General features: G+C 37.1%; 1 protein-coding gene across 5 annotated transcripts in view; it reads right to left on the bottom strand.

The window, feature by feature from the left end:
- The window catches only part of MYPN (myopalladin), a 131,191-nt gene that overhangs the window by 95,491 nt on the left and 16,190 nt on the right, over positions 1-19,510 (bottom strand). Inside the window, exon 1 of one of the 5 annotated variants that reach the window (XM_032795262.1) lies at positions 10,424-10,613. The exons of 3 other annotated variants lie outside the window; for them this stretch is intronic. The gene's annotated coding sequence lies outside the window, so the exon portion shown is untranslated. Of the gene's footprint in view, positions 1-6,230; positions 6,274-10,423; positions 10,614-19,510 lie in introns of those variants that run through there. One more of the 5 variants, XM_032795263.1, reaches the window with a different exon arrangement.

Here is a 19,510-nt window from a genome sequence, read left to right as displayed (position 1 = left end):
TTATGAACGGGTTATAAAATTTTCCATTTTTACTTATCCATCTTGCAGGGGTCAGCTTATAAACGAACCAGCTTATCATCAAGTATAGACGGTAATTTATCCCCCATCATTTAGTATGTATAGTTAGGATTATATTTTCCAATCTGCATTACTTTGCACTTATCAAAACTAAATGTAATTACAAAACTAATGTAATTCTGCAGTCAGCTTTGGCATTAACTATTTTGAGTAATTTTGTATTGTCTGCAAATTTTTCCTGCTCACTGTTCATGCCCCGTTACAGATCATTTATGAATATGTTGAACAGGACAGATCTCCATACAGACCCTTGGGGGACCTTGCTATTTAGCTCTCTAAATTTATTCCTACTAGGGCACAAGATAAACTAAAAAAAAAAATTACAATTAAAAAAATTAATCACTATTAATCACAGTTTTAATCGCACTGTTAAACAATAGCATACCAATTGACATTTATTAGATATTTTGGATGTTTTTCTACATTTTCAAATATATTGATTTCAGTTACAATACAGAATACAAAGTGTACAATACTCACTTTGTATTATTTTTATTATAAATATTTGCAGTGTAAAAATGATAAACAAAAGAAATAATATTTTTCAATTCACCTCATATAAGTACCATAGTGTAATCTCATTATCGTGAAAGTGCAACTTACAAATGTAGATTTTTTTGTTACATAACTGCACTCAGAAAAAAAACAATGTAAAACTTTAGAGTCTACAAGTCCACTCAGTCCTACTTCGTGTTCAGCCAATCACTAAGAAAAACAAGTTTGTTTACATTTGCAGGAGATAATGCTACCCACTTCTTATTTACAATGTCACCAGAAAATGAGAACAGGCATTCACATGGGACATTTGTAGCTGGTCTGGTGTTCTGTCTGCTGGCTCCCACCAGCCGGGGTCCTGGTCGCTGGCCCCGCTCAGCACCCTGGAGTTCCATTCACTCAGGCCAGGAGTGGGCTGAGCGGGGCTGGCAGCCGAGGCCCTGGCTGGCAAGAGGCCAGCAGCCGGAACTCCAGACTGTCAGCGGGCCGAGCAGGGCCGGTGAACAGAACCCCAGACAGGCAGCGGGCTGAGTGGCTCAGCTCGCTGCCAGTCTGGGGTTCCATCCTCCAGCTCCTGCTCTGCCAACCCTGCTCAGCCCGCTGCTGGCCAGGGCTTCAGTTCACCAGGGCGGCAGCAGGCTGAGTGGGGCCAGTGACTGAGACCCTGGCTGACAAGGGGCCAGCAGCTGGAATTCCAGACTGTCAGCGGGCTGAGTGGGGTCGGCGGACAGAACCCTAGACCGGCAGTGGGCTGAACACGGCTGGCGGCTGGGACCCCGGCTGGCAGCAGTGTGCCAGTAAAAATAGGCTTGCATGCTGCCTTTGGCATCCGTGCCACAGGTTGCTGACCCCTGGACTAGTCCCTACTCCTTACCATGGAGCTGGCTGGGCATGGGGAGGAAAGCACATTGCCTGTTTCCGTTTGAGGCTGTCGGAGACACAATCCCTTACAGAGTGTCTCTGGAGTGGGGCAGCTTCATATCACTCCATTTAAGGCTGATGCTAAATGTTACAATCTATCTCTTTGTGGTTTTATACATGGGAATGGTGTGATATTTTACATGAATTGTACAAGTGTAACTAACAGCAGTATTTGTCCCACTGATTTGCCTGGGCAAGTTTGTTATACTGAAAAGTTCATTATCTTTAACCACAATGTCACTCCATTTCTATGCTCTCAGTAAAACTAAATGCATTGTCCATCAAGACCTGAAGAGGAAGGATGCATTCCTGTAGAAATATGAGCATAATGGATGGTCACATGAAGAGCTACAAGTTGAAAAATGACTTGATGAGACCAAACCATGTAATCTCCTACAGCGAAATAACGGTAAATGCTTCATAAATTGATTGGACGGGGAAGATATATGGAATCATCTTACGCTGGCTAGTCAAGATTTCATTTATGTAGATCTATTGGGATTACAAATTTCTCATTTCAGTATGATGTCTATTCCCATGGTCCTCATTAATCATCACGCATTTTTTCTGCACCTAGACAAAACAAACAAACAGTTGTGTTTCTGTGTGCTGGGACTTGTGTTTTTCCTTTGGATTCTTCAAACAAAACATTGAAACACAAATAAAACAATCTCTAATGCCCTGAAGAAGTAAAATTCTGATGTCTGTTAGGTCACGTAAGCCAGTCATAAGGAGGAACATTTGGCTTAGCAAAAGTAGTTGGAGAATGTACACTAGCAAAAGAGTACAATAAATAGGCAACTTTCAATAACAAAAAAAGGAGCATTAGTTTGAAAATATAGAATAGCAGATATAATATTTTGGTCATGCAACTTCTTCAGGAAGATCTGTAATAAAAATAAAAAAACCCAAAACATTAAAATACCAACGGCTAGATTTTGACTAGCCATAACATAGTCACATAGGGGAGTGCAAAGTGTCTCCCCTCTCATGTGGCTAGACTAGGGCTGCTTGCCTGATGGCTCAGACCTCAGATACTGGGGGAGAGCTGAGGCTCTGTACCTAACACTGACCACTGTAAGCGTGTGGGCAGGAAATAAACAAAATGAAGACTCCACCCAGCTATGTGCCAGCCAGCAAATCTGGTCAGGTGTGAGATAGGAAAACAAACAGTACTCCAGAAAGGGGATGAGTTAATTTTCTTTGTCCTACCCATCAGAGCAGGAGCGGAGCACAGAGTTCCTCCTAGGATGGTGCATCTAGGCATATCTTCATACTTAGGTTGAACATAAAAGCTCAATCTAATCCTAGTTATGCTTACATTTTTCTTTAGAGATCATTCAGGGTCAAATTGTTGTATCTAACTCTATTTTCTATTTTCAGCTTCCCTAGAAGATAATTCTTTTGTTCTATTTTTAGTAAGGTAGAAGTTGGCTGCTAGTCAAACATCACACTTTGAGACAGCATTTGGTTATCAAAAATCAGAAATATTGTGAATAATATGATAGGTAGAGTCAAATGAAAAAATGCTGAGTTTCACCAAGGACTTGCTTTGAGAAAATCAAACAATCAAATTACAAATAAGCCTTGAGAGATGTGCAATTTATTTTTTTTATTAAAAGAAGTTCTACTCTTCAAGCACTCCACAGAGCAAAGTGATATAGAAGTACATCTGGGTAAGCTAAAGCTGTCTAGATTTCAAAACTAGAAGAGAACAACCCAATCTCTATTGAGGTCAAACACACAATCTAGCAAGATCCCTGGGTTGGAGAATGATAGAACTGAATTTAATTTATTTACGAAAATATCTATATATCTCTTACATAGTTTCTTTCCAGCAATCTAAAACATCTTACCATAGCAATGACTACAATGTTAAAGGCTTGATTAAAAATTAGTCTTCGTTTTTATATTGCAGTGGTAGGTATTACAGAAGAATCTGAACTGCAAAGCATCCAGATTTGGATCCAGTCTTTAACATCTCCTTTCTGTCTCAAATTTCAGGATTTTGGTTTGGCCTGGTTATGTCTTGGGGATTTCCCCTTCATTTTTCTCATCAGAATGTTGGAACAGCCAAAGAAGAGTTTGCCCCACATAATCTATTCAATGCTTCACGGTGAACTCAATGCACAGCGGCATAGAAGTTTGGGAGTTTAGTCAGTGATGTGTGAGATACCCATACAGTGCTGATGTGATCAGTAAAGCTTATACAGAGTTATGGATATCTCTATTAAGACTCTGTGACTTGACAGCCCCTCATCCCCAGTAAAATGCTACTCAACAGAGACCGTCTCTCGCAGGGACACAATAGACTAGATTTTCTCAAATAAATCAAAGCACCAAAACCTTAGTCAAATTTTGTAGTGGAGATTGGAAAAGTTTTAGTAAACCAAAAGTCAACAGGAGAAATTGTGCAGCTACTTCTAAATAGCTTGTTAGTGATATTTAGGATGGAAAATGAGGAGATACAATCTGATTGTCTCCACTGACACAAGGACAGAGTCTAGCAACATTGACTATACATGTTTCTTCTGTCCACCATGCTAATTTGGGTTAAATTAACTGGATAAACACCGAGTTCCAAAAAGCCTACATTTTTGCCAATGTTCTGTTGCTAGCCAAGTGTTCTTTAGGGTAAGATATACCATAATGCTCGAATTGGCTTCCACAACTCGATTTTGGCAATGGCTTGACCTAAATGTTGTATGTTGAAAGCAAGGGGATTCCTAAATGACAGGAGTTTGTCCCATGAGACTGTTGTGTGCCAATTCATTTTATATAGTATGGAGTCACTTAAATTCACTCTCTTGTTGTCACTGAAAGAATCCTGAGTCTTGTTGAGATAAATTATAGTGAAATCTTAGCAAACGGAGAATTCTTGAACACATTGGACACAAGTCAGTTCCTGTGTTTGGCTAGGAAAAAGTTGAATGCCTGATGTTACAAGCTATCTAATAATAAAGTGGTAATCTGGAAGTGAAGCATTCAAACACCTTCTTCGGCATTCAGTCTGATTTTAAAATGAGAAGATTTAGTCAACACATATCATTCCTGCCTGCCACTTCTAACTCCCATTAATAAAATATGAAAGAAACTGAGGTTTAAAATCTCTAGCCACAGAATAACTAGCAAATTGCTAGTTTGACCTTTTTTCTTGCATATTCAAATTTGTGGGTCGGATGCTTAGAGGTTGAGATGATGTTGCTCTGTTCATGTCAAACAAGCTGAGGACTTGTCCCTGTATTTCTACTGCTTCTGGTTAAAAATTAAAAGTTTAAATCATTAGTGATATTAGACTATATCCATCTTCATTTAATTTAATTGAACTTAAGTCATCCCTACCCAATTTATAAAATGTAACATTAACCAAACACAAAAACTTCAACACTAAAGAATTAAATTAGTTTTTAATAATTAAAATGATACATAGGGAATTAAAAAACAAGCACGAGATGTCACATGTTATCTCTCAGATATCTAAAGATCACAATCACATTCCCACATGCTGTGGGAATTGTCACATAACAGTTGTCCTTGTTTCTGTTTCCGGTTACTGCCTGTTGATATGTTAGACAGACTTTGAGACTCCAGACTTATGATAGGTTAGGCTGGAGCTGGGGAGTTAGGTCAGCTGTGTTCTGTATTTCTAAGACTTTTTTTAAAAAAATTATTATGGAAAATTACTTACAAGAAAATGGTATATCACTCAGTTTTAGATACAACTAGTAGTTTTTAATCCAGTTCCCACACCAATTGCAGTTAACCAAGTAACAGAAATCGCATTTCAAAATACTGCTATGAAAACAAAGAGAAATAAAGGAAGCTTCCCAGTTGTCAGAGAAATCAACAGCCTCTGATGGGAAAAATAGCTATAATAATAAGTGGGTTAAAATGCAAGTCAGTCTATTGCTTCAGATATATTTTTCTAGATAATTTACTTTTCAACATTCACATGTTTTAATATGCCCCCTGCTTCGTTTAATCTATAATACATTTTAGAATCCCTAATCATTACGAACATCATTTGATTGGGAGGCTAAGAAATTCTTACGAGTGTTTGCTCATTGTTACATAATTTTGTAAATAATAATTTAAATATCTCCACATACTGTTATTCCAGCCCTTGGATTGTATGTAAGTATCTAGTTTCTCATGGATTTTTTTACAATTGCGGTTATAACTGATGTAAGCTGAGGATCTATGGAGAAAACACTGACTGCCTTTGGACCTGCTACTGCTTCTAGTGAAGTCAATGGGAATTTTGTCATTGACTTAGATTGGATCAGAATCAGGTCTTTTGTGTGAACAAATCTAACAAAAAAGGTAAGAGTACTGCTGAACTGTGGAGGACAATTACATTTTTATTAGTGAGTGGTGACATTTCTTTAGAGGCCATTCTTATGATTATATATTTTAAGCCCTGTCCTTGAATATTTATTCATCTGACCCTCCATCTCAGTGTTACATCAATGGGATGTCTAAGAATGAGGCAACGTAGAACTTTCAGACCTCATGAAATTAAAAAAACACATACAAAATTTCCCTTTTCTTCAATATTGTTCTTGTTTTAAAGCTGCTTTCATCTTGCCATATATTAGGAACAATATTCATGGTATTGGAGTATGGTCACAATAAACCACTTTAATGATTATCGTGCACAACAGATATTATCCTTAGTTCAAAGTTTAGATGTGTAGTGCTCTAATAAAATGAGAATAGTTAAGACCCTCTCTTACCCTGATTTTGAGTTGTTTTTGCCTTCTCAGCAGCTCTCTGGACTGCAAAGCAAACAATATTCTTGAGCAATACTAGCTGAAGTTAGATGGAAATTTAAATAAATTCAGGATTAATTTTAAAATGTAAAATTGCTAAAGATGAACGTGTTTGCTAAATTATCTATTACTTATCAGAAGTCAGCATTAGTGCTGCAGTCTTTGAAGGCTGGTGTAGTTGTTTTTCCACAACCAGATGTCTTCCTCTTCTACTGGGATGTGGGGCTCAGGGCCGGCGCTAGGATTTCTGACGCCCTAGGCACCGGAACATTTTGCTGCCCCCTGCGCGGGTCTTGCGGCTCTGGTGGAGCTGCCGCAGGCATGCCTGCGGCAGGTCCACCGGAGCCGCTGCTCCCTGGCCCCGGGGGGGGGGGGCGCCCCGGGCTGCCGGACCGCCGCAGCGGCTCTCTGACCCAGGAGCGCCCCGGGTTGCCGGGGCTGCGCGCTGACCCCGGGGGCACCCTAAGCTGCCGGGCTGCAGGCAGCTGCTGCTGCCGGCATCTCAGACTATGCAGCGGCCGCTGCAACCATTTAAAAAAATTGGGGGGGCGCCGCTTTTTGGCGCCCCCAAATCTTGGCGCCCTAGGCAACCGCCTAATTCGCCTAAATGGTTGCACCGGCCCTGGTGGGGCTGGAACCAATGTCAATGGGCCCTAAATATAGTATTGTACCCTGGATACTGTAAGCCTTTTTAGACTCAAGTAGTCCTTAATCACCTGGACAGTCCTATTTACATCAAGGATTACCCTCATAAGGAAGAGCTTGTGTAACTGGGCCCAGAGATAATGCATGACTGTCGATAGTGGGGGGAGGGGCACAATTAAAACATTCGGGGGGGGGGTATGTGACCACCCCATGTATTGCCTCTGCCTCCATCCCCGACTCACATCAGTGGGCGGTCTGCAAAGCAGGGAGGGAGAAGTGCTAAGACTCCAGCAGCAAGGCGGAGAAGCTGCCCTGTGTAGCGGATGGGGGGAGCTCAGCCAGCCTCTCTGCTGTTTCCTCTCTCCCCATGCTGCACGGACACACAGAGAGTGCTGCCGCTAGGGGGACCCACCTCTTCTTGCTACTGGGCATCCTGGCAAGAGGCATCCCGATAAATCGATGGGGGGGAGGGCACATGACACCTACGTGCCCCCTCCCACACACATCGCCTCTGATTCTGGGCCCATAGTTTATACACTTTGAGATTTAGCATTCCAGAGCTGTGTGAACAATTTTTCTGTTTGCTGCCCAACCCAAAATACCATAAAGAACATTCATTTTGGGTCTATCTAAAACAAACAAACAAATAAATCAGTTTTCTCAGTGAAATGAAAAACAAACAAAAATTAATTTTGGGTTGATTGAAACATTTTGTTCAACCTGAAACAAAACATTTAGTTTCATTTTGGAATTTTTCAACCCTTTAAAAATTAGTTTAAACAAGTTTCAAAACAAACATCAAAATGTAAAAAAAAATTTTAAAATGTAAAAAAAATCAATGTTTTGTTTAGAAACTTGTATAAAATGGTTTGAATTCTTCTACAGTAAAACCAATTTTTTTCAGATGAAACTGTTCACTGAATTCAACACAAATTTTTGAGTAGTTTTGCTTAATGCAAAAATGTCCTTTTTGGCTAATAAAATATTTGTCCCAAAGTTTTGAACAGCACTGCTTTGGTAAATCCCAAGGGAGAACAGGATCTTATGTATAAATACAAAAAAGTCACAACTATAAAGCAAAGTAAGAGTAACAAAACTTTGTGCTCCTATTCTGGCTCCCTTCCAAACATAAAGAGACTTGATTCGGAGGTCCTCCATGCCCAGAACTATGCATAAGCATTCCAGTCAGAAGTTAAAGATCAGAGATTGTGGCCCAAATGTTTTATTGAATATGTAGCCTGATTTAGCCTCAGTCTTATCCACCCCAATTCTTTATATTATTCTTGCTAGTATTAGGACTGATCAATGAATGTGAGCACTATGCATAGGACTGATAGCCTGAATACAACCTTAGTTCATGTCTGAAGCCAAAACTTAAATGTTAGTCCTCAGATATAATTTTAATATATTTCATGTGTTCCTTGTTAGGCTGACACATTAAGATACCCAACTAGCTACTGTGCGGTATTTTACATTATTTAAACAATGAGTCATGTTCTGCTGTGTTATATCATGCACACATGAGGGCATTATTCAATGGTGTTGTACTGGTATACCTGGAGGCAGAATTTGGCTCACAGTCTATATGATAGGGATAGACAAACTCCGTGGAGTTTGAGATTTTTAAAGTTGGTTGTTCTGGTTTTTGGGTGTACAAACCTGCTCTAGATGACAAACCTTTGCCTCTTGTAATTTAAACCTCTGATTTCTTAAGTAAGATTCAGTTTAAATAAAAACATTTTCTAGTGAAAAGGAAACCTTTCCTCCTGCCCAGTACTGGTCTATCACAGGTGGATGTCTTATTTACCATAGATAACCTGTATTTTTCCTCATTAGATTTTTTTTCTGAGTACTTTTCTTCACTCTTTTTTCCCACAGTCCTGCTATTTTTGTTTTTCTCTCTGCCCGTTGTATGCTCCATTTTCACCAAAATTTTTTCACTAAATTTTTCTTCCTTTTTTTTTGGCAGTCTCTCCTAAGCAAAATGTGAAATCAATTAACATTGAAGTTGTCAGACTTTCAAACTATAAGATTTGAGTGGGTTTGAAATTAAGCAAAATGAGTTTGCCCATCCCTGCAGTACATTGCTTATTAAAACAAGTGAAATATTAATTAGTATAATGGACTGATCTGTACTGTGCAGTACTGATTTACTGATTCAGACAATGGTTTGTGATCTTTGACTGCATTATACAATTGTTCTTTATTTTTCTATGTAATGTTTAAAAACCAAAATCTTACTATAGCATTACTTATAAAAATGTACTTATCCTTCTAATACTAGCTGTTGGCAGGAAACATTGAAGGTCTGTATAATTCCTTCAGTCCCATAACAAAACTGTTGTAAAATTTTAAAAGAATGTACAGGAATAGTACCTAAAAAGTCTGAACTATATTGTGTCATGGTCTTTAACTATGATAGACTGTTGTCTATAAAAGCTTGCTCCTAAACTTATTGTAAAAGGCATTTTTAATAGCTTAAATAAGTAATTACTTTTGATTATCAGTATAAATACATTTAATTTTATTTAATTTTGATAGCACTCTCTGAGGAAAAAAGAGGAAAGAAAATATATCCTGTACTCATGAACTTTTAAGAAGGCCAGGGGAAAGAGTAGAGTTGAAGTTTATGAAATTGGATCCTTTAACATTTGCTAATTTTTTTATTTAGTTTACAAACCTAAGAGCTTCTAAGTAAATTTAAACCTAATGATGTAAACAAAAATCTGCTGATAAAATGATCAGTTCCCTTAACATGATCTGCATAATACTGTCCTGACTAAGCAGATGAGCTCAAGAGCTAGTCTATTCTCTTTTAAATTATGTATTATTTAATATAATTCAAGATGTGCTGCTGATTACTGCTTAATGTTGCAATATATTGGGCCAAACACTTGCCACTGACAGTCAAACGTCTTTCTGAGTGAGGTGGGGTGGAGGAGAGAGCAATGCCATTCTATCTGGAGTGTTTCTGCAGCTGTTGTGTACATTAATCCAGAGAGCAGATCTCCCAACACTAAATATAGCCAGCAGTGTCATTTTACTTGGGAAAAAAAAAGAAAGTATTTAACCAAGGAGTCATATTAAATTAGGTTCGATTTTCTTTGAGAAGGAAATGCAAATTACTGAATATTAGTGTAATCTTAGCAATTATAAAGTAATCATTTCATTATATGGTAAAATGGGGAAAAACAAAAGTAAAATTCCTGCAAAGCAATTTTCATAGCATTGCTGCCTTCTCTTTATTCTTCCCTCGGAGACAAACAGGCTGAGGGAATTTAGGAACCCCACCAATCGTATTCAAGCTCTGTATGATCCTATAGGACATTGTTTCTCTTTCACTCTAACTCACATGCTTCAGTGTAATTTAAATCAGATAATTTAAAAGTGATCTGCTCCCTGCATATTTCTGATCTGCAATAAGTAGCACTCAGGTATACATTTTCATCAACCCTCTGTGCACTTGTACAGTGTTATCAAAACACAGTAATGATCTAAAGTAAAAACATTACCTTTTTCAATTCCTCCAGATGTTGATGTCCAACTCTAGCACTCGGCAGCAATGCAATTATCCAGAAGTATAAAATTAAAGTTATAGAAGCACAGGAATTCTTCAGGACCTTAGGAACAGAAACAACTAGGAGTCCATAGGTAAAAGGAGTTAACCTTAGTTATAGTGGGGATGGCTGTAAGAAGCCAGATAACCTGTCACCACTGGAGCAATAGCATTTGTCAGTTTGCAGGTCCCAAGTTATTTTGAGCAGCATAAACCATGTGCCTTTGAAACATTCCACCTCATTGGACAGGAGAATATTGAGCAAAGGGATTCCACTGCTATAGCAGCACCTATGGACAGCTATTCAGTCTTTCCACCCACAAAACTGCTCCTGCAGACGCTTATGCAGTGTTTTGCTGATTCAGCCATGGAATAATCCCAAATATATTTGCATTATATTAATTTCCTCTTGACAGAGAAGTTTGTATTTGATAATAGGAATGTCATCATTTAGCCTTTGCATTTACTGTATTTTTTACGGTCAGAATTTATTAGAAGTGTAAGATTACACTCACAGGGAAATCCATCAACATGTAACTATTTAAATGTTATTCAACTATATAGACATAATTCTACAACTTCAATAACAACTCGTGATAGAGACATTATTAAAAATAAGGTCCTCCTGATTTTTTTTTAAGGCTCACATGTGGCACAATCTTGCCCAAACCCCTAACAGCAGCCAGTAATTATAAATCCTCCATAATAAAAAAACAACACCCTGCTAATTTTAGAACTTCTGAAATGTTATAGTGAAAATAAACTTTGCGAAACAAAAAACAAACAGACAAACAAAAAGCCTAATGGGGCAAACCAGGTTCAGCTGCAAATAAAACTGAAATGTCAAAATACATGTAGAAAAACTTCAAAATATTCAAAGCAAGTGACAGAGACTTAGCAGCCATGCAACCCTGTATTAACATTATTATATACAATATAGCATATAAGAATTAATTACTGATCAAATTCATGTGACTGAATCCCAGGACATCACTTTGAAAATGCAAAGGACAGAGTTTTTCCTCACACTCAGTCCAGATACTGGCAGGAAAGAGCTCTTTGGTTCCATCATCTGTTAAAATATCCATCTCATCAAAGTGCTATTGGATTTCTAGCATATACAAAAAGTACTAAGCCATAACTCCATCTTTATATATTCTGGACAGTAAATAGGTAATATCTCCATAGCAGCTGGTTTAGCTTTCTGTTATAAACTAGATATCAACCTCCCTCCAGCTTCCTTCACCAAAACAGTAATAATCTGTCTGAAACTTATCAAATATGCTCCACTGGCAGAGGAGAATTTTTTGGAAATGTATTTTTGAGGTGGAGTTATGAGACAAGGCATGTAAAGGCATGTAAAGTCTCCTAAACTTTTGGGGTGGTTTTTTGGGAACATTGGGGCAAGAACAGCTTGGGCTATTAACTCCAATTTCAGTTTATTTTGTTGCCTTCACTGATACTGAAAAGTTGAGTAGTGAATTCAGTCCATTTGCAGAGAATTTCGAGAGATGGGGGTCAGATGTACACTTTATTATCTGTGATATCTGATGTGAACTTACAGTTCAAGAGCAGCCTACTGATAATGTGGTCATTTTAAGAGCTGGCATGGACATTACAGTACCTACAGGTGCAGCCTACAAATACTGCAAGCTCTTTGTGGTCTGTTGTGCCTCTTAATATGCCCATAAAACCTACACAGAGTTTGACTGAGATTATAATTATTATAAAATTTGCATGGGCTTTTGCAGAACTTTGAACTTCTGGCTGGACTACTGTAGAAAGGCCCTGTAGAAAGGCCCATTATGATTTAATTTGACCTCCAGAACACAAGGCATAGAATTAAAGCAAGTGATACCAGCAAATCAATATAGATAAAAATATAGTCCGATATTTGAAACAATAATGGACATCAAAGTGTCACAGAGTTATTCATCTATATAATTAAAAAACTTTCAAGACAAAAATTAAGCTGAAATTACAGTTAATATATATCAACAAAAGGATACTATAGTTAGAAAGCCAGTCTTTTGCCTTACAAGACACTCCTCCTTTCTAATGCCATTTTGATAACCCAAATACAAATTATTCTGCCCCTTTTCAGTCCTAACAGCTGATATCACGTTAGTAATGCCCATAACATTGACAGGCTGTAAAAGTAATCTAATGGATTTACTTCCATATGTGACAAACTTCACTTTGAACCATAATTTGGACATATTATTTTAGTCAATATAATTACTCAAAGCTATATTTCTGGCTTTCAAGTCTAAAATATTTTGTACTGAAATACTTTTTTGGTAAATTCTCCCATAATCACTGATGACTTTTGGAATACTATAATATAAATTTGCTTAGACTTTTTTGTTTAGCAGCTTCACATGAAATAATAATCTCTCTTATGAAAGAATCCAGAAAACAAATAATATTTAAAATGCTTGCCCTGTGATGAGGGATGTTTATGAAATTGTTTACAGGAAACAGTCATATATAATCAAATTTTAAGTAAGTGATTATAAGAATGGAAAATTAATATACTCTTCTTTCAGTTACTTTCTTGTCAGTCCTGAAACTCCTGTCCAGGGCATTACTGATGATGGAGCCAAATGCTGTCACAATAAGAACATAAGAATGGCCATACTGGGTCAGACCAAAGATCCATCTGGCCTACTATCCTGTCTTCTGACAGTGGCCAATGCCAGGTACTTCAGAGGGAATGTACAGATCAGGTAATCATCAAGTTTCAGAGTAGTAGCCGTGTTAGTCTGTATCCGCAAAAAGAACAGCACCTTGTGGCACCTTAGAGACTAACAAATTTATTACAGCATAAGCTTTCGTGAGCTACAGCTCACTTCTTCGGATGCATAGGTCCGAAGAAGTGAGCTGTAGCTCACGAAAGCTTATGCTGTAATAAATTTGTTAGTCTCTAAGGTGCCACAAGTACTCCTGTTCTTTTTAGGTAATCATCAAGTGATTCATCCTCCCTTGCCTATTCCTAGCTTCTGGCAAACAGAGGTTAGGGACATTTCAGAGCATGGTTTGGCATCCCTGCCCATACTGGCAAATAGCCGTTGATGGACCTATCCTCCATTAAATTAATGTAACCACAAAAAAGCAATCTAAATGGATCCATCTATTTTGTCCATGTGAAAGTACTCCATACTATTTATCTGACTATTTTTCATAATTAGTCATTTAAAAATAAGATTACCATTTCAAATTAATGTTACAAATCCTCCATCCAACAAAGGTTGTTAAAGCACTATTTCCTTGGTACAGAATGAGCAAAAAAAGTTTTGTGTGTGAGAAAGAGAGAGAAACCAATGAGCAAAGTGTCCGATATTAAATAGATACATTAAATAATCACCCAGAGCTATCAAGTGAGTACGCAAAATTTGTTGTGACTAATGCCAAGATATTTTTAAATAAATTCAAGTCAGAATTATTGGATACAAATGTACTACAAAATATGTAGTTTCTAACACAGGGCATCCTCATCATTATGAAACAGAATGATATTATAGGTGAAATCCTGCCTGTATTGAAACCATTGACTTCAGTGGGGCCAGGATTTCACATCCAATATCCATGACTACAAGTTTAAACAATTTATGTATTGTCACATCACAATTGTGAGAATTAAAGGAAGAAAACAAAACTTGATCTACTTACTTTTCTTTAGGTTTAGTACAGTTTGTTTTCTACTGATTAAGATCCTGACTCAGCAAAGCTTTTAAACATGTACTTATCTTCAAGCACATCAGTAATTCCATTGATTTCAGTGGCACTAGTGATGTGCTTGAAGTTAAGTATGTGTTTAAGTGCTTATGGGTATAGGTGAAGTTCATGGAGGAATATTATCTCAGCACCCCAAATCCTTAACTCTGATCACTGATATTTCCCCTTTATTGGAGTTTGTAGGCCCTTACACTCCAAACAAGACCTTAATATTTGTAATGAGATTGCAAAACAAGCAAGAATATCCATTCAGCAGAAGACATACTGTTCCTTTTGAACCCATCTAATTAATATAACTAAGACATAGTAAGAAATTTCCAGCTGCTTAACGCATTTGAGTACATCATAACATATTCCAGGTGTTTAATTCACATGAGTATGTCATAACATATTCCAAGAGTTATGTTATTCACCATAGCATACAAAACTAACCAAAATGCATAGTCCAAATAAGGACTACTCAACTAAAGAAAGTAAAAGGAAATCTAGAAATAGGATATTAAAGCAATTTATATTCACTACAGTGTACAAAAATAACCTAATTTGTTAAAGTGCATGACACCAACTTCAATCTTAATGTACAATGAGATGTGAAAAAATGGACAACAGAAAAGAGGAAAACAAATACCCATGCACCAATGCTATCCCAGTCTGAGAGTGTAGCCTGAGCACACAATATTAGCTGCTAGGTTTTCTCATTTATATGCAATTAAATATAATCATATTATCTCAGTTATACTAAAATTCCTCAGTGGAGATAAATGCACTATTTTACTAGAATAGTAATCCCAGGTTTGTCATATCAGTGGACTGTCCTGTCCTTTTTACTATTTAAAGGCAATCTTACAAATTTAAGTATACTAACAATTACTTGCTGTTGTCAGCATCTCTCAAGTTCTATTTTATAACAAGTCTCCAGCAACAAAATTGCACATATGTACTGAATAGAGCTGCATTTCATTGCAAAGGTATAAATTCCATTACTTGTCTAGATGTGTGCACGTACTTTTCTAAATAGGCATTGTAGGGATAATTGTGTGATGAGATTTAAGTAATTAAAATATAGGTTGGGCTCAAGAATGATTTTAATGGTTTCATCTTTTACTTCTATATAGATGTGTACTGAAGTTGAGAGATGAACCAGTGAAGTGTATCATTTATAAATTAATTAAAATATTAAGCACGCAGTTATAAAAAAAGATGAGCTTAAGTGAAATACATCCCTAGGTAATTAAATTTACAGTCTTCCTAACCTAATTTACATTAAATTAATGCAATAGTTAAATCAAGGTTAAAATTGAATTATAATCAATAAATCAATGGTTCAGTTTATCTGGTTCAACTTATCTGGTTCAGCAATTACTACAATAAGTCATTAAATCCAATTATAATTTACAAGCTAAGGAAAACAATTCTTTTAATATTTCACAGAAAGATTATGGGAAGAAGCTGTTCCCTTTAAGCAATTTAACTTAGAGTCTGTTAAAAACAGAGGATGGTCCTAGGTTGGTTTTAAAGAAGTATAGCTCTGACAATGTTTTCCTAGTAACTTCCTGCTTTGGCTCTCTCTCCTATGAAGCTTCACAGTTCACACAAAACACATCAGACTTTTGTTTATTTAATCTATTTCTTCTCCCCACTTTAACACAATGCCTGCATCTTTCTGGCAGTCTTGCAGAGATACAAAATGATTTCTACAATCCTCACTCCTAGCAGATTTAGGATGACACATGCTTAATCCTGGGATACTATTTAGATAACAGACTTAAGGCTATGGTTTACACCCTAAGGAACAGTTAGTGATGCACAAAGAGACACACATACACAGAGACTCACGTTAATGGGCATTGGAGTGATTTGAACATCCTCAAATTTGCTGTACAGAAGGATTTTCAAGCCTTCCTATTAAGGTCCTTAACTCATGTGATTGATCTTAGTTTTGGAACTAAGTTGATATTTACCAGTATCTTTATTGACAATAGGATGGAACTTGAAGATCTTTTGCATGCAGGAGGAAAGTTTGGTTTCTTCTCTCTCAGTTGTAGGCTTCAGACTTGGCGTAGCAAATGTTCAGTATCTTTCACCTCTTCTTCTTTGTATGGCCAGTTCAAGGAAGACAGCAATGTACAACACTGGGTGATGATACTATTGTGAGACAGGCCCTTTCTCTGCTTTCTGGATGGTTAGAGTCTTTTATAGGGGTCAGTGTCCCCTTATGCTGCATCAGGGGACACCCCAATGTCGTCAAAGGCCTGGAACTTGTAATTTGACATGGACCAATGACCTGGCAGCTTTGTCTTGAAGTCCCATAGATGATTCCAGGATAGAGTGTACATGTCTTGCAACAATCTGTTAACAACCATGAACAGACGTTTCTTGAAAACAGGACACAAGAAGGTGTCATGATAAGGAGCTGGTAGGCAGACTTCTACTTAGGCCCCAGACAGATATGTCTCAATTGTTTAAACATAATTAACAATTCATCAGCATTGCTACACATTCACCCATTCCCACACCTCCTCATGACAGTGAGTTAATTATGACACTGAAAACAACTCTAAGAGGTAGGGACAGAATCTAGGGTAAACGGATGACCTTACCCTGATAATCTTTTGCCCACAAGCCAGAGAGTTGCCTCATACATCTTCTTAGAATGCTAAGTCATTAAACATTTGGCCAATCAAATGTATTTACTAGGCCTAAATCCAAATATAGCCCATGTTCTCAGCAGAATGCCTTCTTGAACTTAGCCCTAAAAAAGAATAGATTCTAAAATGTACAAGCCAACCAACAAATTATTTTATTCCCGTGAGAGATGACATCAAGATATAAAGAGTTTAAGGGACTAGAAACAGAGGTAACACAGATACCCAATGACCCTCCTTTCTTCCAGTGTTTTGACACATTCTTTTGCAATATTTGCTTTTTTATTGGGAAGAATAAAGAAGTGCAGCACAGAACTCAAACCCTGTGGGATATGGGGAAAAGTTTAGGGCTGTCTTCTTCTATGCCTATGTTGAAGGAATTCTTCCCTGGCCATTTATAGAACTTGTAGGGTCTCTTTATGCCCTTTCATTCCTTTCCAATTTTTAAAAGATGACCATAGTTCTGATGTCATTTTATGTAAGAACAGATTTTTGTCTGTGGTTTCAATTCAGTTCCAAATAAAAAGATTTCAAAATCACCAGAACTACCATCATAGCTAGTACCAGAGTTCTGATTACCCGTTCAATTTTAATGTGTTAGTTGTTAACATTCACATCCAATAGTGCTGGAAACAATGATTCAGGCTTTTTATTTTTATTTTTGGGTGTGTCAGGGCTTTGAGTCCCTTGTTAAATCCTTCAGAGCCTTATTATATATCCTACTGAGGCCTAATGATTCAGGGATTTTTTTAGCTCTCTGGTGTAACCAGCTAGGAACACCATCACATACCCACTTTTGGTTGTGCCCCACCATCTGCTGATCTAGTTCATTCTCCTGATGAATATATTTATTTATGATTTGGAGAAGAAAGCAGACAGTGAATTAATAATGTTTCCTGTTATGGGCTGGCGAACCAGCTTCCAATAAAAAAGCACAGCAGTTCTATAACCGGCTTGCAGGTTGGACATGAATTCCATTCCCATAAGTCTCCATTTAGTGCCTTGTACAAAGCCAAGTTAGTTATGCAGACTTGGTGCAGGAGCTGTGAATTTCACCCTAGCTGAGTTGTTTGGGTCATCTTTCCTTGACTAGTCAGTTATTACCTGTTATTCGAGGTAGGATACTCGATTTCATGGTTTAGTCCTATGTCTCTTTTTAATCCTGGATATGTAACTATTTAACTCAAAGCCTTTGTTCTTTTGTAAATAAAAATGTTAATATTAATTTCCTGGGTATTGCCACTAAAGAAGGGTCCATAGTAACTTTCAAACAACATGTGAGAAAATATCAGTTTGGATATTTTCTTTTCATAACATTACGCAGTGGAGTTCTTAACACCAGCATGCAAGGCATTGGGTGACTGCACTCAGATACTATTATTAGAAAGTGTAGACATATCAGAAGGATTGAAAAAAACAGCTTACTTAAAAAAAAAATGACACAGATAATCACAGTGGAACAATCTTTTAGTCCTTACTGTTTTCTCACTCAGATAAAGCTCCCAGTAATGTTACCATTTAACATGACGAGGCTATTTTTGTATTTCAATACAAGTATTGCTTGAGTAAGGACTGCAGAGTTTGCCCACTATCATTAGGTATGTGAAACAGGAGTTAGGGAGGTCAGAGATAGTGTTAATTGACAGGGTCTGATCCTGTTTCCATTTAAATCAATAAGAGCTCTATTACTCCTTTCAGTCAGAGCAGGATCAGACCCTTTCTAAGGAGCCATAACTAAAGTCGTAAAGGTACTACTTGTCTGTATGATTAATTGAGCTGTAATCAGTTCTTCTATTCTCCTCTTCATCCAACGTGTTCATGGTTTAATCTTATATTCAATGTGCTTTTCAATGTGAAATAGCAAACTAAAAATGTATCAATATTTTCCTTGCTTGTATCAGAGAGAGTCCAAAGAGACAATCTTGTTCAATCCCCCCCTCCCTCCAAACAGAGAAAATACCCATAAAATGTGTGTGTGCGGGGGGAGGGCGGGCAGTTTTTTTCACAGATGGGAATTTTATAAAGAACAGGTAATCTTTTGTTGGTTCATATAAACATGTATATTTTGAAACTATGGTGTATAATTATAATTCTTCAACTTTGAGTTTTAAATATATATCCTTATTACCACTTAAATGAGAAACTGAACAGATCTTGACAGTTTGTTAAAAAAGATTCAGTAGTAATCTACTTTTAATTCCCAGTGAAGGTTTTAAAAAATATTGCATGAGCAGCATCAGTTTCTGTGTAAATTTTTTGTTTCAGATTTTTTAAGGTGGGTCATCTGGTTAAGAGCCAAAGAACATTGGGTTTTATTTTAAATTAGGATGTTTTCTTTTATAGGATTATTGGGTCCATTTAAAGGGATTGGTCAGCTTGAAAAGATGACTGACTGAAAAAAAGGAAAAATTATTTCTCTCTATTTTTGTTTGTTTACTTTGTGCATCACAGCAATTTTTATATATTTCACTGTTTCCTTTGAATAGTCAGTATTTACTCAAGTTCTCCCTTATACATTTTTAATTAATATTTTTTTAAAATATAGACATATAAAGAAAACTGGATTCTTAAACTAATTAATATCCAAAAATTCAAGCGGATAGTTTCTCTTTAACATTTTAACACACAATGCTATCTAAGGCCCCAGTCCTGCAAGTAGC

Source organism: Chelonoidis abingdonii, chromosome 15, assembly GCF_003597395.2.
Source record: "Chelonoidis abingdonii isolate Lonesome George chromosome 15, CheloAbing_2.0, whole genome shotgun sequence".
NCBI lineage: Eukaryota > Metazoa > Chordata > Testudines > Testudinidae > Chelonoidis > Chelonoidis abingdonii.
This window is presented reverse-complemented; position numbering and strand designations above follow the sequence as displayed.